The 21,837-nt window shown below is 44.9% G+C and overlaps 1 long non-coding RNA gene across 1 annotated transcript in view; it reads left to right on the top strand.

Moving 5' to 3' along the window:
* Positions 1–213: 213 nt before the first annotated feature.
* Positions 214–21,837, top strand: part of LOC146197381 (uncharacterized) — a 201,353-nt gene continuing 179,729 nt past the window's right edge. Inside the window, exons 1-2 of the long non-coding RNA XR_014706191.1 lie at positions 214–489; positions 9,824–9,896. This is a non-coding gene — a long non-coding RNA (uncharacterized LOC146197381). The remainder of the gene's footprint in view (positions 490–9,823; positions 9,897–21,837) is intronic.

Here is a 21,837-nt window from a genome sequence, read left to right as displayed (position 1 = left end):
ATCTATCGCGTCCAGTCCTTCAAACGCTCGTATCAGTGTTCGTAACGCAAATAGAAAATACTTGAATCCGTTACAAATAACACTTTTCAGTTATAAGATTTCCCGCGAGGGCTAACGCTCTGCCGTCGTAACCATAGCAACGCGCTTGAAAACCCGTCAGCTTGTCGACTCACTGTGTGGGCTGTTTGTCGCACCAAGCCCAAGGCAGGCAAAGCAGATGCTTCCAGACGAGTAGCCTTTGGAGCGCCGAATCGAGGAACCATTCTCAGATCACTAGCTCGCTAGGTGACTGTTGAGGCAAGCATGCATCTGAGACTGCGGTAGCAAGTATTAGGAACTTCCGTCTCTGGTAGTACTACGTAAACATTGTGCATCATCCGATCGACACAGCTGATGCTCAGCCCATTTAACCTCAACATAAGCCCGGAGAGCGTTCACAGACGAGCTGTGTCGTGCAGGCCCCTTCAGGATATGATCAAAACCCGAGAGGTAAGTCCTCTAAACAGTACTTGAAATTTCCTAGTTGTCAAAGATAGTACCGCTAGGGTAGTTCAGTCGGTAGAGTATAAGACTTTCAAACTTGGGGTCGTGGTTTTTTTTCTAACATTAAGCGCAAGACGAAGGTTAAAATTTCTAGTTAATGGTGTCGTTGTGCTAACAAAGTGGCTAATAAAGCAATGCATGCAACTTCATCGTATATAATGCGGGCAGGTAAGGGAACGGAAATACCAGAAATAAACTTTCGCGGACCAAACTTTTTTGCGGCAGAATGGCTGGGCTGCTTTTGACAACCGCCCACTCCGGGCACCGCGTCAGGTTTCGTCTCGATTTAATTCCGGTAAACCTTCGCTGTAAGGCTAGGAAGGACAGCATTGCTCCAAGCGTGGACCGGGATTTTCTCGGAGGCTGGGACGGGCCGCCGAAAATGCGATGTCCACTATTGGCGTGACCGTGGCGCAAAAGCGCTCGCACAGAACTCCATAGGTGGATTAAAAATGGCGGCGAAGTCGAGGTCCATATGGGGCCAAGGGTGGCCGCAGTTAGCGAGAGGAGAGGGGGGGGGCGGTTACTGACACTCGTATAAGTTAAGCTACTAATTGAACGCTTGAACTGAGTCTCCCCCCCCCCCCCCCCCCCTCTACCCCTGTTCAGTGCTCTTTCATAATCGAATGCTTCACATTCAAAACAATATTAAGATATATAAAAATATTTACTACCCGCTCAATCACTAACTCCGTAGTTTGTGTCTATTATTTTACACATGCTCCTCAGCATGGAATTATAGCTGACACATTGTGTGAGTGAGCCAACATTGATAATCCCAGTTTAACTAACTCGCATGAATGTGCGTGCCTTCATGGTCTATAGGAGTAGCGTTTCTGACTCGGGATCCTATAGGTATCGAAGGATTAGATTTATATCTCACAGGCAGAGCCTGAGTTGGCTCGGTGATTATTCAAACATTCAAACTGTCTAATCCTATTCTGATGGCTGGTTTCAACGCTCCAGGCATCCATTGGCCATCATTTACTTTTTCTTATCGGGATGAATTTATGTGCCGAGAATTGCTGAACATTTCCTTATTATTCGATCTAAAGCAAATTGTTAATGAAATAGGTAACTCACTGCTTGACTTAGTTTTCGTGGGTTCAAATATTTATCAGCTCGGATTTGAATGCGATATGCTGATGATATTTCGCATCATAAGGCTATGGTAGTCGCTTTCAACTGCCCTGTTTTCGCTCCGCTGTCGACGATCACCACGTTTTCTATTTCGCTAGCGCTGATGATGTTGCTATCACCGATTTTCTTGCTTCTTCTTTTGAAACGTTTCTCATGCTTAGTCACGTGAGTGACATCAAAGAATTAGTCACACTACTTTGAAACTGTTGTCGGTGATTGCATGCAACTTTTCGGTCGGCTAAAAATAAAGAAAAAACCCTCAAAGTACCTTGGATAATACGTGATATCCTTCACGTACCAGGCCGCGTTGTACGCCTCAGGCGCATGAAACGTTTATCGGATCCAGCAAGTGTTATCAAGTTTAGCAAAATAAAGGAAAAACTTGGAGTGATTACCAAAGCGGCTGAAGATTTTTTCTTCAATGCCCAGTTATGAAATATTCTGAAAACTAATCTTCGTAAATTTTGGCGCTCTGTCTTGTCGACAGAGTGCGCGGCGTCGTCTGTAATCGTCAATGATGAAACAACCAATGATCCGTTAATAATAGTTGGCGCTTTTAATCTCTACTTTAAATCTGTTTTTTCATCAGACACCCATTACGTTCCATCCAATGACCCTCCTAGTGTGGCAGCCCTAATTACTGATATTATAATTATTGAGCATGGTGTACTCAATTTAATACTGCGGTTAGACACACGCACACACACACAAAACTAACAAGTCTCGATGGTATACCCAATTTGTTTCTCGTTCGTTATTCACTGTGATCTGCTCAACATCTAAACAATCTTCTTTCAAAAGTCGCTTAACACTGGCATTGTTCCATATTTATGGAAGCTGGCCAAAGTGCACCTATTATTCAAGTCTGGTAACGAACAGCTTCTATCTACTTACAGACCTATTTTATTGACATCACGTTCATGTAAGATGCTGGAGCACATAATTCACAAACACATAATGGAATTTCTGGAATCTAATAACATGCTTTCTAACCTTCAACATGGTTTTAGAAAAGGTTTCAGCACCTTAACAGAAGTTGAATTATCACACGGCATTCTCAGCGCCCTTCATATCGGCACCCAAGTCGACGCTATGTTTATAGATTTTTCAAAAGCTTTTGACACTGCACTGCATTCTATTTTTCTAATAAAGCTTAAAATGATCTTGAAAAATCTTCATTTGGTTAGCTGGGTTGCCAGTTTGCTTTTGCAATTCTTATGTTATAATTCAACTCACTCTTCTTCTATTGACGTGCCATCTGGTGCACCTCAAGGTTTAGTTCTTCGTACTTTATAATTTTTACCGGACATTGTGGTATTCCCCAGAGATGAATTATTCGCGTCCAACATGCGGAAAGCCTGCCGATGCCTTGATGAGTAACTGAACCTGCCAATCATATGACTAGAGTATACACAGTTCAGAACCACTTCAGAATCATTTTGTATGGAACGTACCAATGCAGTCGTATAGCCAAGCGGGCATTTTTATGTATGTTTACACGTACTGAGGAGGGAAGTGAATGCGAAAGTAGCCGCGCCTGCCGTCACACGCGCATTTTGTTTTTCTTTCCTTGCTTGAACATCCACGTGAAAGATTGAGGTACGAGGCGCAGGCACGTTTTCTCCTTAAGACTCTTGCCAAGTTTGCGGGCACAAATACGCTGCCCTGCCGCATCTCTCAGCGATCTGTGGCGGACCTGCCTCCTGCCGCTCTTCTCTTCATCGCTCTAGGGAGCGGCCCGTGGCATGTGTGGAAGACGTGCTCTCGTCCCGAATAAATTTCCGCTACCAGCGCCTGTGGGTACTGGTCTAGTATGCTTCTTTGTTTCGACATCTCGTTTTCCCTCGTGCGCGCGATGTATTGCCTGCGGGAGGTTATGAGGTGCCCATATCTATGGGTTCGGAAAAATAACTGCTACATTCTTTCATGAATTCACGGCGCAGTCAGAAATTTCGGGACTGGCGATGTAGCAGACTGAGCTGCTCCGTGAAAGCGTTCGAAACATATAAGACATATAGGTGTATAGACATATAAAACCTCTATATGATGAGTTGTTTGTAGGTGAGATATTAGCCGAAAACAAGCCACTTTTTCTTCTTCGGAGTGGCTTCAGCTTGTATTTGTGTACATGCCCGTAGGTCTGAGACGCGAGCTCGAAAAAAGCGGTCATCCGCTTATTGATTTCTTTGCGTTAATCTGTCAGTCCGTTGTTGGCAACAAGATGGGGCTATCGAGCACCACTCTCCGCAGAACGCAGAGGCTTGACTTCAGAGCCGCGACATGCCGCAAAAAGAAAACAAAAACCCGGAAATAGTTTGGCAGTGCAAAAATCGAGCGGCGTATATTTACACGCCGTGAAAAGTTTCACACCACAACAAATAAACAGATAGCTAGACAGCGATATGAAATGTGGCCGCATGCTTATTGCCAGTGGCTCGAGGAAAGGGGAAAGGCCAGTTGATTCGTACATATACGTACACGCTTGCTTGTCAGCGAACTGTTTGGGTTGCACATGTTAGAAAGTTTGTGGAACTGCGTATATGATTGGACAAGCTAAAACATCGACGGAGGCACATTTGTCCAAACTTAGGAATACAGTGCCGTATGGCTAGCTACAGATGTTAAGGCATAATATGTGAGATTTAGCATCCAGCAGCTGCACAGGTGCTATAAGGCTCGCGGTAGGAAAAAGCTGCCAACTAATTTCGGCCACCTGGGTTTCTTAACATAAATGACATCGCATAAGTTTGACGGCAGCGTTACACAGTGTAATTCAATCAATCAATCAATCAATCAATCAATCAATCAATCAATCAATCAATCAATCAATCAATCAATCAATCAATCAATCAATCAATCAATCAATCAATCAATCAATCAATCAATCAAATTGATTGATCAATGAATCAGTTACCCAATAAAACTTTTCAATAGCAGCGCTCGATGGCCTGTGGATACTGTATACAGAGCCTTAACAACGAGTTAACAGAGGAAAGAACTTCGTGCCCTCGGCTGCGAATGCGATTTCCAAGACCTCGGATATCAGTAATGCAAGAGGAAACGATGATGTCGTTTGTGTATATTTGCGCATGCTCAGATTCAGTTCGTTTCGAGGCAGGCGTTGCCACTGTATGTCACGGGTCCGGTATTGTGACACACCCAGAACACGCGTAGGCCGGGTCTTCCGGACAGGTGTTTTTCCATCTATGCGTACATCTCTGACAAGCCTAGGGACGACTGAAAAAATATCCTAATCTATTGTCCTCCTCACGTGCAAATATTTTAAACGGTAAGAGACATTTTGGTGAACATTTCGATCAAAGGAGACAGACTCAGTAGTGTCTCCACAAAATTCGTTTTCATTACAGCTTAAATTTTAAATTGATAGGTTTTTCTGAAACAATTGTTCGACAACCCCTACCAAGTTTCAAGTTTCCATAAAAGTTCATTCATTTCACGACAAATTATGAAAATATAGATAAGAGGTCCTTTCGAAACGTTACGCAGAACGTCAAATAAGTGGCGCCGATATCCTAGAGCTGTGCAGTGCCGCAATAAGAAGTTTGCTGGACTTGCAGCTTTTAACATCCTACCAAACTTATCGCATGTCATCAATGAAGGACGTGTGGATTATCTCCTTGATAACAGCCGAATAATTGAGTTCTGAACTTGTTGTGTACGTTGTCCCATGCTCCGTCATAGTAAGGAAGGTACAAAAAAAAAGCACGCGGAGAAAATACAGAGCTTGTGAAGTCCGGAAAAACTCAGATTTGTGGCGCATTTTTGTGAGGTAATTCCCTTCGTCACTTCTCAGATATCTCAGTGCCGTGATGCATCTGACAGTACGACTGTCCCATATTATGTACTGCTCGGATGATCGATCACCGTCTTGCTCCGAATCACTGTCGCCTGGGTACCGTGATCGATTACCGATCAGCGTGTCGCCTGTGCACCCGCTGTAATCTACCAGGGCCGTCTTTCTGACAGGCCAGTGATTTGACTACGCCAAAAGCCTGATATTCGAACGCCGAGTACAGCGATCTCGACATGTTCGTTCAAGAGAAGCTGACGAGTATTTTAGACAAGCTATGAGAGTTCGAAACTGAGTCTTATGAGCTCGCAAAAGTCAGCTGATTTCGGCGATTCTATTACTATTAACACAATCCTTAAACCACTCCTCGAAACTTTTATTGAGGTCATGAAGTTTCAAGGTAGATTTTACACAGGGACAAAAAATGTCGTCGAAATGGTGCAGCTGTGGGTGAGCCGTCTGTTTCTTGAAGGGGCTTTATTTGGACGCTGCGAAGTCATACCTCAATAAAGCGCTGCTTAAAAACATCATGCTAAGTATTTGTTTTTGATTCTGGTGATTATGACATTATAGGAAAGTCACAAGTATAATTTTATTCTATCTTAATAGAAAAAGAGAAGATGATTGGAAACGCCGTTGTACATGGTATGTCTTGATCTTGGAGAAGAAAAAAAAAGGAAAATACTAACTACATCCAACACAGCAGGCTTCAGTTAACGTAGGTATTGTGCATAAGCTACAGAAAGCAGCCAAAACGTAAGCCCCCATGCACGGGCATAAATTTATTCCCGAGATTCGGCGAATGAGCCAAGCGCGCTTACTAATGCAGTGCTGCCCATTCGTCTGGATTGCTTAGAAGAGAATGACAAAGATAGAGAGAGAGAGAAAGAAACCGCAATCTCTTCTTTACCAAACTGCTGCTATGGCGCAATGGACCATATCTTCTTTCTCCCCACATTTGAAATAGCTCACATGGGAGTGTGCGCAAGCTTTTAGAGGAAGCAAAAGACTCCCGCGGGGAAACTGGCAAAGGTATTTTAACAGCGCTGAGATCAGGCTGCTTTGGTATATAGCACCGTGGATGAGAAAGAATTATGAACGCACTGCAGGATGGCAGCTCGTTGGAAATCCGCACGGGGCACATTACGAAAACGCGAGCGTGAGCCTTTCATGAGCTCGATTTACAACCTCTCGATGGTTATGACGACGGAGGTGTTCAATTCTCCATGTGTCATATATTTTCTTTAATTTTTTGCTCAATTTCGTGACCATGCATACTTATTTGATTCCGAGATCATTCAGAGGATTTGTATTCACAGTACTGGACTAAATATCCTGCCTAAGCTCCTTCGTCGACTACTACCGTGTGTATTTAGCAAAGCTTTAAAATTACACATTAGATTCGACCTCGGTAGCACAGGTCTGTCGATGTCCCGTCGACAAAATAAAGCTATACAACTGATAAGTCTGTAAAACTTTCCTTTGTGCTCTTTTGACTAATCTCAATCTAATTCTAATGAGTAACTTTTCCTTTATTTGAAATGCTTTCCTCCTCGCGGGATTCGCCAATATGCATTAAGCTCACGCCTTTAATGGCGTTCAGTTGATTTACAGATATATTGCAGCCATGCGTATAGCGATTAGTACCTGGCACATAGCCTGTATATACAGCTCTTAATTATCATAACTGCTTCCAGTATCACTGATCTGGAAGGTTCTACAACTGCATGCATATATATATATATATATATATATATATATATATATATATATATATATATATATATATATATATATATATATATATATATATATATATATATATATGGCTTGCCTTGGTCTGGTTTAGGGGTTTAACATCCCTAAGCGACTCAGGCTATGAGAGACGCCGTAGTGGAAGACTTGAAAAAATTCTACCACCTGGGGTCCTTTAACGTACACTGACATCGCACAGCATACGGGCGCCTAGCTTTTCGCTTCCATCGAGAAACAGACGCCTCCACCGAGAAACAGAATCCAAGGCCGGAATTCGATCCCGCGTCCTTGGGCACAGTAGTCGAGCGCCCGAACCACTGCGCCTCCCCGGCGGGGCTGTATATATCCTATTATTTTTTCCACCTCCTGTTACGTTTTCCGTGCAAACTTCATCCGAAAATAGGCTGGAAACATGGACAAGATTGCGCCTAAAATAAACGTTGAGCACCAAACCATCATCCATGTCGATAAGGCGCGAGCCATTTCGTTGTCTTTCACTGAAATAAGTTGTACCTTACATGCGCGCCTGATTTGCAGATTGCTTGAAAGGCGTCCTAATATCGTCCTTTCCGCTATAAATGCGCGGGATGCCAAACAGATAGCGAATTTTTAAATTGCTTGAAAGGCACGTCATAACATGGTTCCCACCACAATAAGTTCGCTGGCTGCGCGACGCAGCTGACAATAAACAATTTCTGAATTGTGCTATTTCGGGCATATTTCTGTGGTACGGCACCTTCCCTTGAAGTGGGAAGGTGCGCAGAGACTCTGAGCGCCGTGCTTATCCAGTTAGGGCGAATCGGTGACTCATCGAAGGTGCTCAGACGAATTACTGCCCTGAGCCAATCCAAACAGACTACAGTTTGGCATAGCATATGCACCTGAGGGTCGTCTATTTCCTTACGTTAGCACCCTTAAGACGTGCTTTCGTAGAAACTACAGCGAACCGCTCGTTATGGTTTCATATTTTGAACTAGAATGAAGGCTGTTGCAAATACTCATAGATGTGAGATTTTTTTTTTCTGAGCAGTGTTTGGTCTGGTGCACTTCAGAGAATAAATTTTGATACAAAAAACCAGCTGTGTAGACGTCTGCCTTTTTTTGAATAAAAAAATTATACCCTTAATTCTGCTTATCTTTTTTTCATGATGTGTCAAATCATGTAACACAAACTGACATTTTGAGATGATTGTGGTTAAATACAGAAGATGCATTGCCTGAACAGTTTTTACGAAAAAAGAAACGCTAAAACTCCCTTTGAGCAGCCACTTTCAATGTAGCAAGCACTAAGCTCATGTTTATATTTCTTTACATATCAGTTTCTTTATGATGCCTCTATTATAATCCGTCTGACTCTCTGCCAGTAAACTATTTCCGACAATGCATCATATCACTCAGCAGCCGTTTCATGAGGCATCAGACCAGTGATATCCCAAATGCACAGAGTTAGCATCGGTGGTATGATGGTATTAGTTCAAACCATGCTGCTATCCCTCGATGATGAGCTCTATGTCCTGTATGGTTACTTGAAGATGCGCATTAAAAACAGCATTCACTGGTGCTCGCTCCCGAAAGACGTAATTAAAGAACTGGCGGGCACATTCGGTTTGCCCGTATAGGGTAACTAAATGATCGATAGTTTGGTTTATAAGGTTTAAGGTCCCAAAGTGACTCAGGCTATGAGGAGCGCTGTAGTGGTGAGCTCCGGGTAATTTCGGCCTCCTCGTCCTGTACACAAGCGCCTTGCGTTTTGCTTACATATAAACGAAACCATCGTGGTCGGGACCGAACCCGTGACCTCAGAATCAGTAGTCGGGCTCACTCTGTACTGAGCCACCGCGGAAGGACAGTACTACTTGAGAACCTCTGGCTCAGCTGGGCGCTGGAAAACATTGCCACCGCGGAAGGGCAGCACTACTTGAGAACCTCTGGCTCAGCTGGGCGCTGGAGAACATTCTTATGGGCGTGACGAACTGATTTGAGCTGCTTAACTATGCGCCATTGGCTTGTTTGTCGGCTGGCCCTTGCATGCGAAGTGTCGTGGGGCTTTTAACTTAGCCTCTGACATGAGTCGTTCTTGGTAGCCAAGTACAGAAATATGTGGCCACGCTAGCTTTTTAAATTTCCACCCAAAGACAAAAGAACACTGTCTCTTACTGCTCGGAAGTGAATAAGTGACACGCCAAACATAAGGTGAGAACACCATCGATTAAAAATTTTGGGACACTTATGCCCCGCCTCGAAGTGCATGATGCGACAGCGTTAATGATTTCCCCCAGTAGCTAACCCTGCAGATCATTGTTCACTTACAGTGCAAATAACTCGAATCATGAACATGGCTACATGCGACCATGCACGTACTTCGCGTCATTGCGCATAACCCGTCCACAAATGAATGCAGAGTGACGTACGAGTATGGGGATTTCGAAGGGGTACTTCGTGTCGTCTACCGTTTCGAGTGAATTTGCTACTGGCTTGGGCGCAGTGCTGCTCCGCACATACGCAGCCATGTGGAGTCATGTTCCCAATAAGTATGATTGACCCTGTACATGAAATTTTCTGCTCTTTCTTCAGCTCTCGCAAGACCGTGACACCATTTCTTGCTGACTGAAGGGGTGCTCAAGATCTCAGGAAACAGACTATAATAGTGAGTCGAATCGACACCGTGATACGATTGGTTTCTTTCATAGTTGATGATACTAATAATTGAAATAAATTATTAATGTGGGTTTCATTAAGGTTGGTCGCGAAGAGCACTACAATCGATGTCGTCTGCACATCTCTGGCATCTATGTGCCAGAGTCTGCGGAACCTTGTTCACGGAATCGATACGGCGCTTACTGGCTCCTTCTCTACTGTACGATCTCCGCGACAGAGGCGCCATGAGTTTAGGCGTGTCCAACTGCATAACTACTTAAGCATGGACTTCATTTTATTCCAGTTCTCGGTGGTTTAAGTCGAATGGTGTTCCGAAGTCGAGGCATAGGTGAAGTCGAAACTGAAGAGGGGACCGGCGCAAAATCCAGGGGGACGAAGAAACTCCCAAACGGCCGCTCTGGCACTGTAGCCTTTTAGGTGCTTCTTGATTTTCCTTGTTTATACGTGATTTTATGTCTGATTGTGTTTAATTATGTAGCTATGAAATTATTTAATATATAATTACAAGTCATAGTCTATAAAACCGTTTCCGACAGGTAGATGTGGTGTGAAGCAAGCATTTGTCTTCAGCTTGGTACAAAACCTGTTGTATGCCGATCAACATGCTAGTCGAGTCGGGTCGATATAGTGACTGCTTACTGAAAAAAAAAAAAGCGGTCATTGATGGCATTTGACAGAGGTCATTATTTGAGGGGTCTTGCCTGCTCGTTCCAGAATTGTATTCGACTATAGCAGCATCTGTGGCAACATGCAAGTAACAAATACACAGCTATAAAACCGGAGCGGCTGCACTTGTTAGCGATAGGTTTTGTAAAATATGTCCTCTAGGACTCACTATCAAATCATGTCAGTCAAGATCATTGCCTACTGGTGATGCTCCAAAATAAACAAGCGGGGCTGAAATTCGAACTGTGGCTTTGCGTTTGAAGCGCTACTTTGCACATGTATTTTTTTACCGAGTTCAGACCATAATCATTTGTATTTTGCCTGTCTAGACGGCCAGACGCTTATATGCGTATGTGTTTAAGGGAGGTGGAAAATGTTGCTGTTGGCTGCTAAATTGGCATATACGTACCGCGTGCAAGACAGCGCACTAGGAAGCTGGGAAATGCTGGGGAAAGCGAGTGTAAGTTATTTTCATTGCAGTTGGAAATTTACTTGATGTCCGTTTTTACTCTTCGCGCATTTGCCGAGAGTTTCTCACATCTTTCTTGAGTTAATATAATCTCGGTATGCTTCGCTCATGCCGCTCAACGCTGTCAGCAGCCAAACGTTTTACATACCAGCGTCTGTGTTTTTCATCGTACCTTCGAGGCCGACCCACAGAGGGCTCCACAGAACATGCATTGAAAGATCGTTCTCCTAAGGCTTTCATAGAAGAGTCTAATGTAGTTTCAAACAGTGTGGGGCAGGACAATGGAAGATTAGCGTGGTTGCCGGGCCACCTCTAGGACGGTAATGCGAGAAGTTGGGCGAGTTAGTAGGTAGTCATCGAAGGCATTCATTCTTCCGTGTTTGTTTTTTTTTGCACTCGCTTAGCATAAAATTTGTAGTGCCCCCCCTCCCCCTCCCCCTTTACCTATCGTGAAGATGCGAATACCGAAAATGGAGCTTGCAGTCTACCTCGTCGTCAGATAGACAAGCGTGAAATGCCTTCAAGTAAACGAGTAGCATCTTTCAGAATGGCCCATTCTGCAATGGTAGCCAGACTCAGGCTCCTTAGAGGGTGAATGTGACACGTAGCCCCGCCTTTGCACTCTTATCTTCGAATGGGCAGCTCACTTGGTCTCTGCAGGAGCCGCCGTCACAAGCCGTATCTCAGCGCGCTCTGTTTTTATTCGCCACTTCGTATTCATGATTGGGACCACTGCGAGATATAAACATTGGAACAGGGAGGCGCCCCTTTCTAACATGACATAAATGGCAGAAGGCAGATGCAGGCGGAAAAAGAATGCGAAAATAAAAAGATCTATAAATCTGTTCAAAAATTCGGTTATAAGAATTCAGCTTCCCGCAAATGTACGCTACCATAAAATACGCTACTTCGGCCCTGTACCAAGACTTTCATGCTGCCACCTGCTGCTGGCGGCCAGGTACACTGTATTTTTTTCGTGCTTGAGTAATGCAGGTGTTACCTCGTTTAAATCATGTAGTCACTAGCCTCTGTATTGCGTTAATAGTTTTCAATGTGGGTGCGTTCTTTCTTTCTTGTGTTACGAAGTATAAGACAACCGAGTGTTGTGCGCCATCAGCGCACGTAAACTGGGTGGTAGAAATTAAAACAAAGGGCTCCCTAGCGGCATCTCTCAAAACCCACGTGTCGCTTTGATATGTCACATCTCGCATATATAGTGCGCCACACTACACCAGACTCCACGTCCCGCCAGCGCACACGCACAAGCTCAAGCTCCCACCCACGCCTAAGCTACGCCAAGTTACACCATGCTAAGCTTTGCCGCACCTCGCAACGCCTATATCGTAATGCCGTACCGTGCCACGCCGTACCGTATCATACTACATCACGCGTGATGGTTTGGTGGCTTTAGGGCTCAGTTCCTGGTCCCAAGGTCGCGGGTTCTTATTCGAGCCGCAGTGGTCGCATTTCGATAGAAGCGAAATGCAAAAAAAAATGTTTTACAACGCCACCGCACGTTTATTCTACAGTCTAAATTTTATGGACAAAAGTACTCCTCTACGGCGTCCCTAAAGTTCATATGCCGCTTCAGCACGTTAAACCTCCCATACGATGTCATACAATGCCTTGTCATAAGATACCATACCATACCATACCATACCATACCATACCATACCATACCATACCATACCATACCATACCATACCATACCATACCATACCGTACCATACCATACCATACCATGCCATGCCATGCCATGTCATACCATGCCATGCCATGCCATGTCATACCATACCATACCCTATCACGCATGCCATACCATAACATAACATACAAAACTTACCGTACCATACCGTATACTACGCCATGTTAGCCAAACAATACCAGTATCGATAACACCTTTAGAGCCCGTATCTCCTGCAACTTAATTGTGGTGGTGTCTATTAATAAGTCGCCTGCAATTTAGGAATTTATACTGTCTTTTCTCCGTTTATGGAATTTATTTTCACATTATATTCTTTCTGCGAGTTACCTTCTGTTCCCCTCAAGTTGCAACGTCAGGCCGCATTTTTCATTTTTTTCTTCGTGTTTGCACTCTCGCGAGTTTCGACCCGAGCTGACAAACAGCAAAAACACATTGCATCGCAGCCGCTTTTTATCCTTCCTGGGAATGCGCTTTTTATGTTGGCAGGTTTTGGCTCTGTACGCTACCGAAAATGTCTCATCCTGACAACAATGTTTTTTCACTACCGCGTTTCCTTAGAATCCAGAGAGTTACAATGCGCAGACCGCGCTCAGTCGTAAGGAAATAGGGTCTGGCTTTGTTTTCCACGTTGCATCCTCCATATCAGCCCCGTGGCAGAACCGAACTAGTCTTTTTGACTTTCTTGCTCCATAAACAGCGCTACGAAACTCGCGTGATATCGAGTGGAGCCACCAACGTCTGGCCTGCTCTCCGTGGAAAAGGAAAATGCACATGCAGCGGAGACGAGGTGCCACGGATACTTCCGCCTTTCTGTGCCCGCGATATAGGGCTGCGTGACTGGAAATGGAAAAGGCGGCTTCCTCCAGACCGTTGGAACCCATGTGCCACACACACATACACACAAAAAAAAACTGCGATAAAGTAACGCAGTGGTAAAAATAAAAAAGAGCACTGAACAGGCCACGTGGGAAATACGGGAGACATTGAAAATGAGTACACTTGGCTACTCAGAGAAGGGAGGCATTTCATAGCACGCCTATTCCAGCGTTCGTGGCAGTGTTTTCTGTGTTGTATGGCACTGCAGTAAGGCACTACTAGGAAAGCTTGAGATGGATAAAATAAGCTGCGGCGTCTGAGAGCATATTGCATGGTGTCCCTTTCTAGCCTTCTTTCTTCTGCACTCGGTAACGGAGCAGCTCTCCAAGCCTTACAGTAACGCCTGATAAGGACACTGAACGTGCAACAAAATACTGCTCGCAAACTGTGGATGTGTATTGGACAGCATAGTGACATCAAGAGCGCCTGTGATGTTATATGTTTCAAGCCATAACTGAGGCGTGAATAGTAGGACCCGTTTATCGTTCCAGGCAGCAACAATGGCACGGGAACCAAAGAAACGAAGTTTCAACAAGCACATGTTAGCGAGAGCGGAGTAAAGAGGTTCTCCAATGTCTAAAATTATTTCAGAGCGTTGGTAAAAACTAGAAATGGCGGCACAAACGGTTGACTATTGTCGGTATTTGTGTAAATTGGAATGTAGCTGTTCTAGGTAACATATATGAGAAAATAACATCACCAATAGCTTGTAATAGCTCAACTTTATTTGCAGTGTAGTAGTATCTTAAACATAAGATAGCCAGAATGTCACAAGAAAACGTATGACGTAGTACTCAGCGTAATCCTACCTGCCATACAGTTAATTTGTACAGATACCAGCGGTTCGGAGTGTTTTTGCCTCGCTTTCGCTGCGTCTGCTTAACTCACACCAGGGGCCTTTTTTATTTCACTGGTTATTTGAACGTTCTGTCAGGGTATACAGATGGGGAGGCTTTGAAACATGAAAAATATAATTTTCCTTTTTTCGTGCCACCAGGTATAGCGCGGACTGTAAGAGAGAGTTCCAAAATTGCGGTTCGCATCCATACGCTGCACGAAGTGCTGAACTGTGAGAATCATCGGCAATTTGTTGTCCCGGCCTATTTAACCTGGACATAGTAAGCATAGTGCCGGAGTGGCACCTTTGACCCAAGTGACCGAAATGACCCGCTTCTAGCGCCACATAAAAGCGAACTTTCTCATTCCACCAGCTAAGCGTTACCCTTACTGACCCGGTATTTTGTGAGTGCGATGTGTTCTAAGCCTCACGCCAGCGAACACATCATTCCGGATTGTCGCATCACAAACCAAACCACTAAAGAGACCATCAGCACTACTCGACATTCAGGAACCCGAGGAACATCAAAAGCACGTACACATTATGGACTTAAAACGCTGCGTCATCTCCTATCCGCCTGCTTAAACAAATACATGACATATTATGTTTATATCTCCTCGAAGTAGTTTTTTTCGCACCAAACATTTAATTCTACGTATTGTACATGTATGTTCATGTATACCATGTATCTATTATATCTCGCAAGCCTTATCTGTTTGTGTTACGCAGTGGAGCTTCTTATCTTTTGTACATACAAATAATTTTATCGCAACTGGCTATTGCCTGTCACACACGATATCATAATCTTTTGTGGATATATTTTGTTCGCGGCTCTGTACAACAAGGTTACGAAATATTATTTCACTTGCTTTATGCCATGCTGTCATATAACTGGTGCCCTTAAACCTTGTGCCCATTCACAGGAATTCTGTCCACAGGCCTCAGTATCTCTAGTCCCGGAATATTGATCGTTATATGGTTTTATTTAGGATAAGCCAACTTTCGGACGCTCGTTTCTTTGCTACACTACTCCTTCAGCGATATGCATGTTTGGAGCAAGCCGTTCGCTATAAAAGAACGGTGCATGGAAGCGCGGTTTTCCTTTGACAGCCAGAATATCCTTCCTTTCCGCCACCTGGTTGGCTGGGATAACTGCCTTCCGCTATGTACGCTGGATTAATTTCCGTGGCTATTCTGCGTTCGACCCGAAACAACCATTGCACCCTTTCCTCCCACCGCCTTCCCATGCAGTCTGTTCGGGAACGAACATGACCAGCCGTCGGTCGAACGTGCTTCACTGCCTCTTGCGATGTGCTTCGGCAAGCCAATCGCGACGGTCTCTCGTAACGACAGAGACTCGTGCTGTTCGCGATGCGGTCCGTTGTCTGAGCGAGCCCAAAACAGCCCCTCGGGGAGGTCCTCTCGGCGAGCCGTGGTGCTTTTGCTGGCTTTGTAGGCTGCACGGCGTCGCGTGTACGGGCCATTGGCCCCCGCGAAAGAAAGCAGGCCGCAGAGGCATTGCCCTCGTTCGCAGTGTACTCCGCGAGAATTACACACGAGGCTTACGGTTTGCTGTGCTCGCGGCTTCCCTAACCAGTTTCACGTATTATTACTACTTCCCTGCCTGAATGTTTGCGCAGCACTTCGTGAGGGAGCTGTACGGGCGAAGTGATTAAGTTCCGAGCGAAATGTGCGAGATGAAACGCTGTTTATTTATGTTATGAGCAGTTAGGAGTGTAGAGATTGATTCAGCTCGTGGAGATCTTTTTGTTAGTCTTTACTCGCTACCTAGGCACGGGATAAAGACACCAGGGCAGGAGCGAGCCCCCAAGAGATCAACCCGAAAGTGTCCATTACATTTTATGCCCCAAGAAGGTTAATCTTGTCCAGTTTACTAGTCGCAACTGCTGTTATGTTCCTGAGCTTGACACATTTCCTGCTTTGTGGTTGTTTAAACACATGTCAAGTAGGAGATGCAAAATGTGGCACGTCATAAAGTCTATTGAAGACAGTAAAGTGATCAATGGCATCGCCTTCTGAGACAACATCGCCTGAAACGTCAGAACAAGGTCTCATAAAAGTACGGTGGTTAAGCCGATGGTGACACAAGTACGCAGTACCCACTCTCTCCCTTGATATGCCGCACTAACAAGGCGTGGCCACAGTTTCAACTTGTTTTGTTGATGAATCACAGAACTCCACTGCCTGGTTTTACGGAAAAAGTTGCGCTACAGGTTCTTCCCAGAAGAATGTGGGGAGTTTCGATGCAATGTGTACCTGCGAGCCTATCCAAGCTCAGATGCCGCTTAAATAAACTAACGAGGAATCAATATTATCAATGCGATCATCGTTCATTTGTAAATAAGAAATTCTCAAATGAACATATTTATAGACAAAATAGTTTAGTGGATTCGACAATATCGCGCAATTGTCTCGTGGAGGACTTTCACACTTCGCCGTCGTAGTTACAGTGCCTGACTTCGGTTGTCTGAGAGGGACAGCTTTGTACTCCCGGTCAACAGAACTTGCGAAGCACAACCATCCGTACATTCCCACTTCCGTAGCGCATCTTCTCGACGGCGCTTCGCCTCTTGTAATCGATTTGAGAGCGATAGCTGGACGTTAGCGGAAATGGGCTATGCATGACCTTCTTTTCTGTTTACTCCGGGACTCGCAAGCGACCAACGCGAAACCGCGTTTTCGAGCTGTGGCTCTTTTGGTTGCTAGCGGACAGCTCATGATATTGGCCGACATTTCAGGGAAGAGACCTTGCGTCTATACCTGTTAGATCGTTTGCTAAGATCTGGCTTCTAGCACTCAAACAGTCCGTTTGTTTCCCAAAACGTTTCCTCCCGCATTTTCTACATTCGCCACGTCTATTTACCTTCAACGCCTACCGCATTTCTTCCACTTCGGCTGTTCCTTTCGAGTGTTCCCACGTGACTGTTGCCTTCGCGCTTAAAGTTTGTTTCGCACACTCTTCACACCCTCCCCTAAATACTCTCTCGTTTTTATTTATTTTGATCCTTCCTTTCCCTTTTTCCATTTTTATGAGCCAGGTTCTTTCATACATGTATTTATTCGTTTAGAGCTGTGGCGAAGATGAGCAGTTATGATAGTTTTCCATAAGAAACTGATGCACAGAAAAGGAAATGGAGGACAATCAATCCTCCAACAAAATTAATTGCTCTCCATTTTTTTGTGCACCGTTTTCTTCCACACGAATGCATGTTCTTTTATAGCCTTACCGAATACGAGCCAGTTTGCCTGCCTTAATTTGTGCTCTCATCTCGGTTTGCTTTGCCAGGCTCACACATAACGTATCTCTCAGAAAACATGGCTTATGTCCCTTTTTTTACGTCCTAACAGAGTGAAATTACAGCTCTGCTGTACGCTCTCGAATGTAAAATCGCTTCCTCCCTTCATCCTTCTCTCGTTTTTACTTGTCTCATGTTTCCCTACGTAGTGCACAAGCGCTCGAGTCATTTCCTCTCTGATCGGAGTCGTAAGCGTTCTTTCCACCATCCTTCATCCCAACTGTTTTGTTTGCTCCTGTCGCGTTCTATACAGCACTTATTCTGTATGACAGGAATGAAAAGCCTCTTCCTAGTTCCTGAATCCGCGCCTCACTTTCTACCAGCATGGAAGATACTTCATTAACCTTCGTTTTCCCTGCCTCGTTTTCCTTCGAGCAGTTCGATTTCACTCTTGGTAGACGGCGCGACGAGGAGGCAATTTTCTCTTAACGACTCTGAGCTCGAAGCAGTCGCTGTGCGAATTTACATGCCCGTCACTGTTGCGGCGGATCTTCCATTGCAACCTTGCCTTATTTCTTTCGTCGAGTTCAGCTTAAGCATCTTTCATTAAAGTTTGCTTTTTGTCTCTTCGCCTGACATTTCTGCCCAATTCGAGTAGAACAAAAGTAACATCGATATGCGCAGTTGCATCTGACGCCGTTCTTTTACTTTTGTGTGATTTGCGTATTGTGTATGCAGTCAAAAAATACAAAAAGGGGCCTATAGATAGCCTAAGAAGTCTTGCCACTATGAAAAGTGTAATATCGATCTGACAGAACAGTTCAGTAAAGTCGTCCTGAGTATATAGGAGATATATTCGGCAGAGGAATAATTAACGGGATTGATTACAAATTTCTCAAGCCATCAAACAAACAAACAGGTCGATTTTGCCTACTGCCCAAGATTCATAAGGTTCCGCAGGAGCATTGTTTATCACAAACATACCAGGAAGGCCAATTGTGTTTAACAATAATACGGCCACAGAAAACCTGCTAATATTCATAAGTTAACTTTTAGCAGACCTCCCGATCCAACTTCCTCTGCTTTGAGCAGGACACACTTACGTTCTTCGAATAATTGAGCTTATTAATAACACGGCTAACCTGCCACACTTGATGTCGCGGCACTCTACACTAATATTTCTATCGACGAAGGTATCAATGCTGACTCTCAAGTATTAATCGACAACGCCCCCCCCCCCCCCCCCCCCCCCCCCCCATGCGTCTGAAGTTATACATCGCTCCTTAAACGATGTCAAACTTTAAATTATTTCCAGATGGCGAGGTGTGTGTGAAAGTGTAGTGGCGCACGTGCAAGAATATGCGGGGCGGGGCTCGATGATGCAGTGAGAGAACTGTCAACTCGCGCTTTGCGATTGTCCTGTGCCGAAGATGAGCCGATTCCCTGCCTAGGGACCTAGGGAGACCCGAGAGAAGAAAACCTGGTGTCTTACATCGGGAGAGGGCTTCCTTCCGAAATCTCCTAAGTGTAAAGATGTAAATAAACTCCTTGTACTCTGCTGTAATGAAAGCTCCTGGTCTTCTCGGTTCCTCGACTCCTCGCCGGTCAACATTACCCTCGGCTCCGGCCCTGTGCGTCCGGCGTCGCGGCACTATATAAGCTATCGCTTAAAACGTTTCGGGAAACGCGATTCGAGGAGAGCTTCTTTTTGCGCTTTTTTAAATAATATTGCTGGCGTCAGTCCTAGCTGGACGTCATGCAGGGTGTTCCAGGTCGAGGACGCACAATTGCTACTTGTCTCGTGACTAGACTTTCATTCCAAATGTCGCTTCGTATTCGTATTCGTCAAGCGGCCCGGCCTGCATGTTCGTTTCACGTTTGCAGATAGCATGTATCAATCTGAGCCTTTTCATCAGCGGTAGCTGATTAGGTCAGTTTTATCATTTATACCAAAGTCTCAAATGGTTCCTGCAGGGGCTTTCATGAGGAAGCATCATTTATGAATCTCTATTCCCTGGATCGAGAAACCCTGCTCGCTACGGAGAATGAACTTCATGTCTAAATTTTAAACCTTACGCCTAAAAAACTCCGAGGTATGCTTTCTAGTTTCTATTGTTCATCACTGCGTAGCACATTACAGTACTCGATTCTAACTTTTGCAAAAATGAACCTGTGTTTATTACTCGTATTCGAAAACCAAAGCGGGTAAATAATTCGGACATTTTAGGAACAACCATGCCCATACAAATGTGTACCAAGGTCATATCTTCTGTGTGAAAACGTCGCTTCTAATCTTTTGCACTCCGCATTCTGGCTACGCACATTTATCCAATATTTCCAGGGTTCCCTTAAGTGACTTCAAATATATACAGTGCGATACGTAGGTGGGACGGGCTGCAGCGCCTCGAATTCTTCGTAGCAGGAGCCCAGACCAACGCAACCATTACTCAGCGTACATTCATCCTACTTCCGTAAGATATCCTCGATAGGATTTACAAATATCTGGAGGAGATCCGCCGATATCTGACGGCCCTCGCAAGTACCTCCGAAGGAGACACAAACATTATTTTAAATAGACCAGCTACACACACCCGTACCAGATATCCACCGGGAGGTTATACGGGTATGTTCGCAGCAATTTAAAAAGAAACCGTTGCGAATTCTTTGGAACTAAGTGATTTCTGGACAGCGCTCAAACCAATTAAGTTTTCTCCCATCTCCATAGGGGGGACATGTCACCCAGCATTTCTACAGGGCAATAGAAGTTATGTCAACTCCAAGTTTTTAGGTAAGTGAAGCCAGAGAACTGTGAATTACGAATAATGAACATAAGCTCAGTGTGCTATAAATACCCGGATCACGTTTAATTCCAGTTATATATTTGCATTTATTGAATCCTCCTGCCATGCTGATGTACAGGAGAGAGAATCACGCACGTGTTGATGATGGAAATTATGATAGGAATTCAGCACGTAGAGCTACTATGGCTTTTTTTCTTCTTCCCAAAACTCAGTTTCCTGTCTTGAGTTGAGAACAATATGCAGGTACCACTCAATGCCTTCCAGTCGGAAAAGCTCCATTTATACAACTATCCTTCGGATATCCATGGGTGATAACCTATGTTCGTCGGACATACGATGAATCGCCGCGCCTGATATACAGAATTCTAATAAGGAAGTAATTACTCATAGTCCCGTTTTAGCGTCTTGCTGTCACGTGCATGCTCGGCCTAAGCTTGTCGACACCGGATATCCGTACCTTATTCACACGTTCAATGGATATAAGTTATTTACTGGGAAGCAGCCGGTGCCATGGTGCGAAGTGATTAATCAGAGAAAAAAAAATAATTAGTAGGGCTAAAATTACCAGTTCTGCGCAGTAATCAGTGAAAGCTGACTATATTACTCTCAGGAAGCTTATTGTGATTCTGCAGCGGAAGTAGGCAGGAAAGGGAAGGAGGCACGCCTTTGTCACTATGCCATCGCGTCTATTGTGCGGAGTAGGAGCTGTGGTTGCTTGCGGGGGGCAGTTGAATGAGGTATGCCATTCTCCGAGGGACGGGGACAAAAGCCCGTCACGTTCATTTTCCCGCCTAGCCTTTGCTTTTGAGCCACAAAATATTTTGTCCGCAAGTATAACACTAGCGGCCGAAATGTTTGGGATTACAGTCCCTTTTTAGAATTTTACTGGCAACTGGCCGGTTGGACGTCTTATAGGCAAATTTTAGCGTTTCGGTCACACGTGCATGCCCCGCCTAAGCTTGATCTCTCGCTCCTCAGTGGCCTGCCCCAGTTTAGCTTGGGGTCACTCTTCAACGTGGCATCGCCCAAGCCTAATGCGCCAGACCGACCGGCATAGTTTAGGAAAATAAGCGTGCGCAGTGCGCGCAGGCGTTCTTCACGCCGGTCACCACACTTCACTGGACTGATAGCCGGCCGCCAGCACTTCGCCGTCGGTCGGCTCTTCGATGCCGAAAGAACCATCGCTCCATAACCACGACTGACGGCCTCTTCTACCGGCGGGCGTTCGGTATCCGCCAAGCGAAGTTTTTCTGCTTTCTCTCGGTGAGCGCGAGGAGCAGCCTACGGATCACCTCTCATTCCATTTATCATGGTTGAG

The sequence above is a fragment of the Amblyomma maculatum genome, chromosome 3 (genome assembly GCF_055883805.1).
Source record: "Amblyomma maculatum isolate TAMU_Amacu chromosome 3, ASM5588380v1, whole genome shotgun sequence".
Lineage (NCBI taxonomy): Eukaryota > Metazoa > Arthropoda > Arachnida > Ixodida > Ixodidae > Amblyomma > Amblyomma maculatum.
The sequence above is the reverse complement of the archived record's forward strand: the minus strand, read 5'-3'. Positions and strand labels throughout refer to the sequence as shown.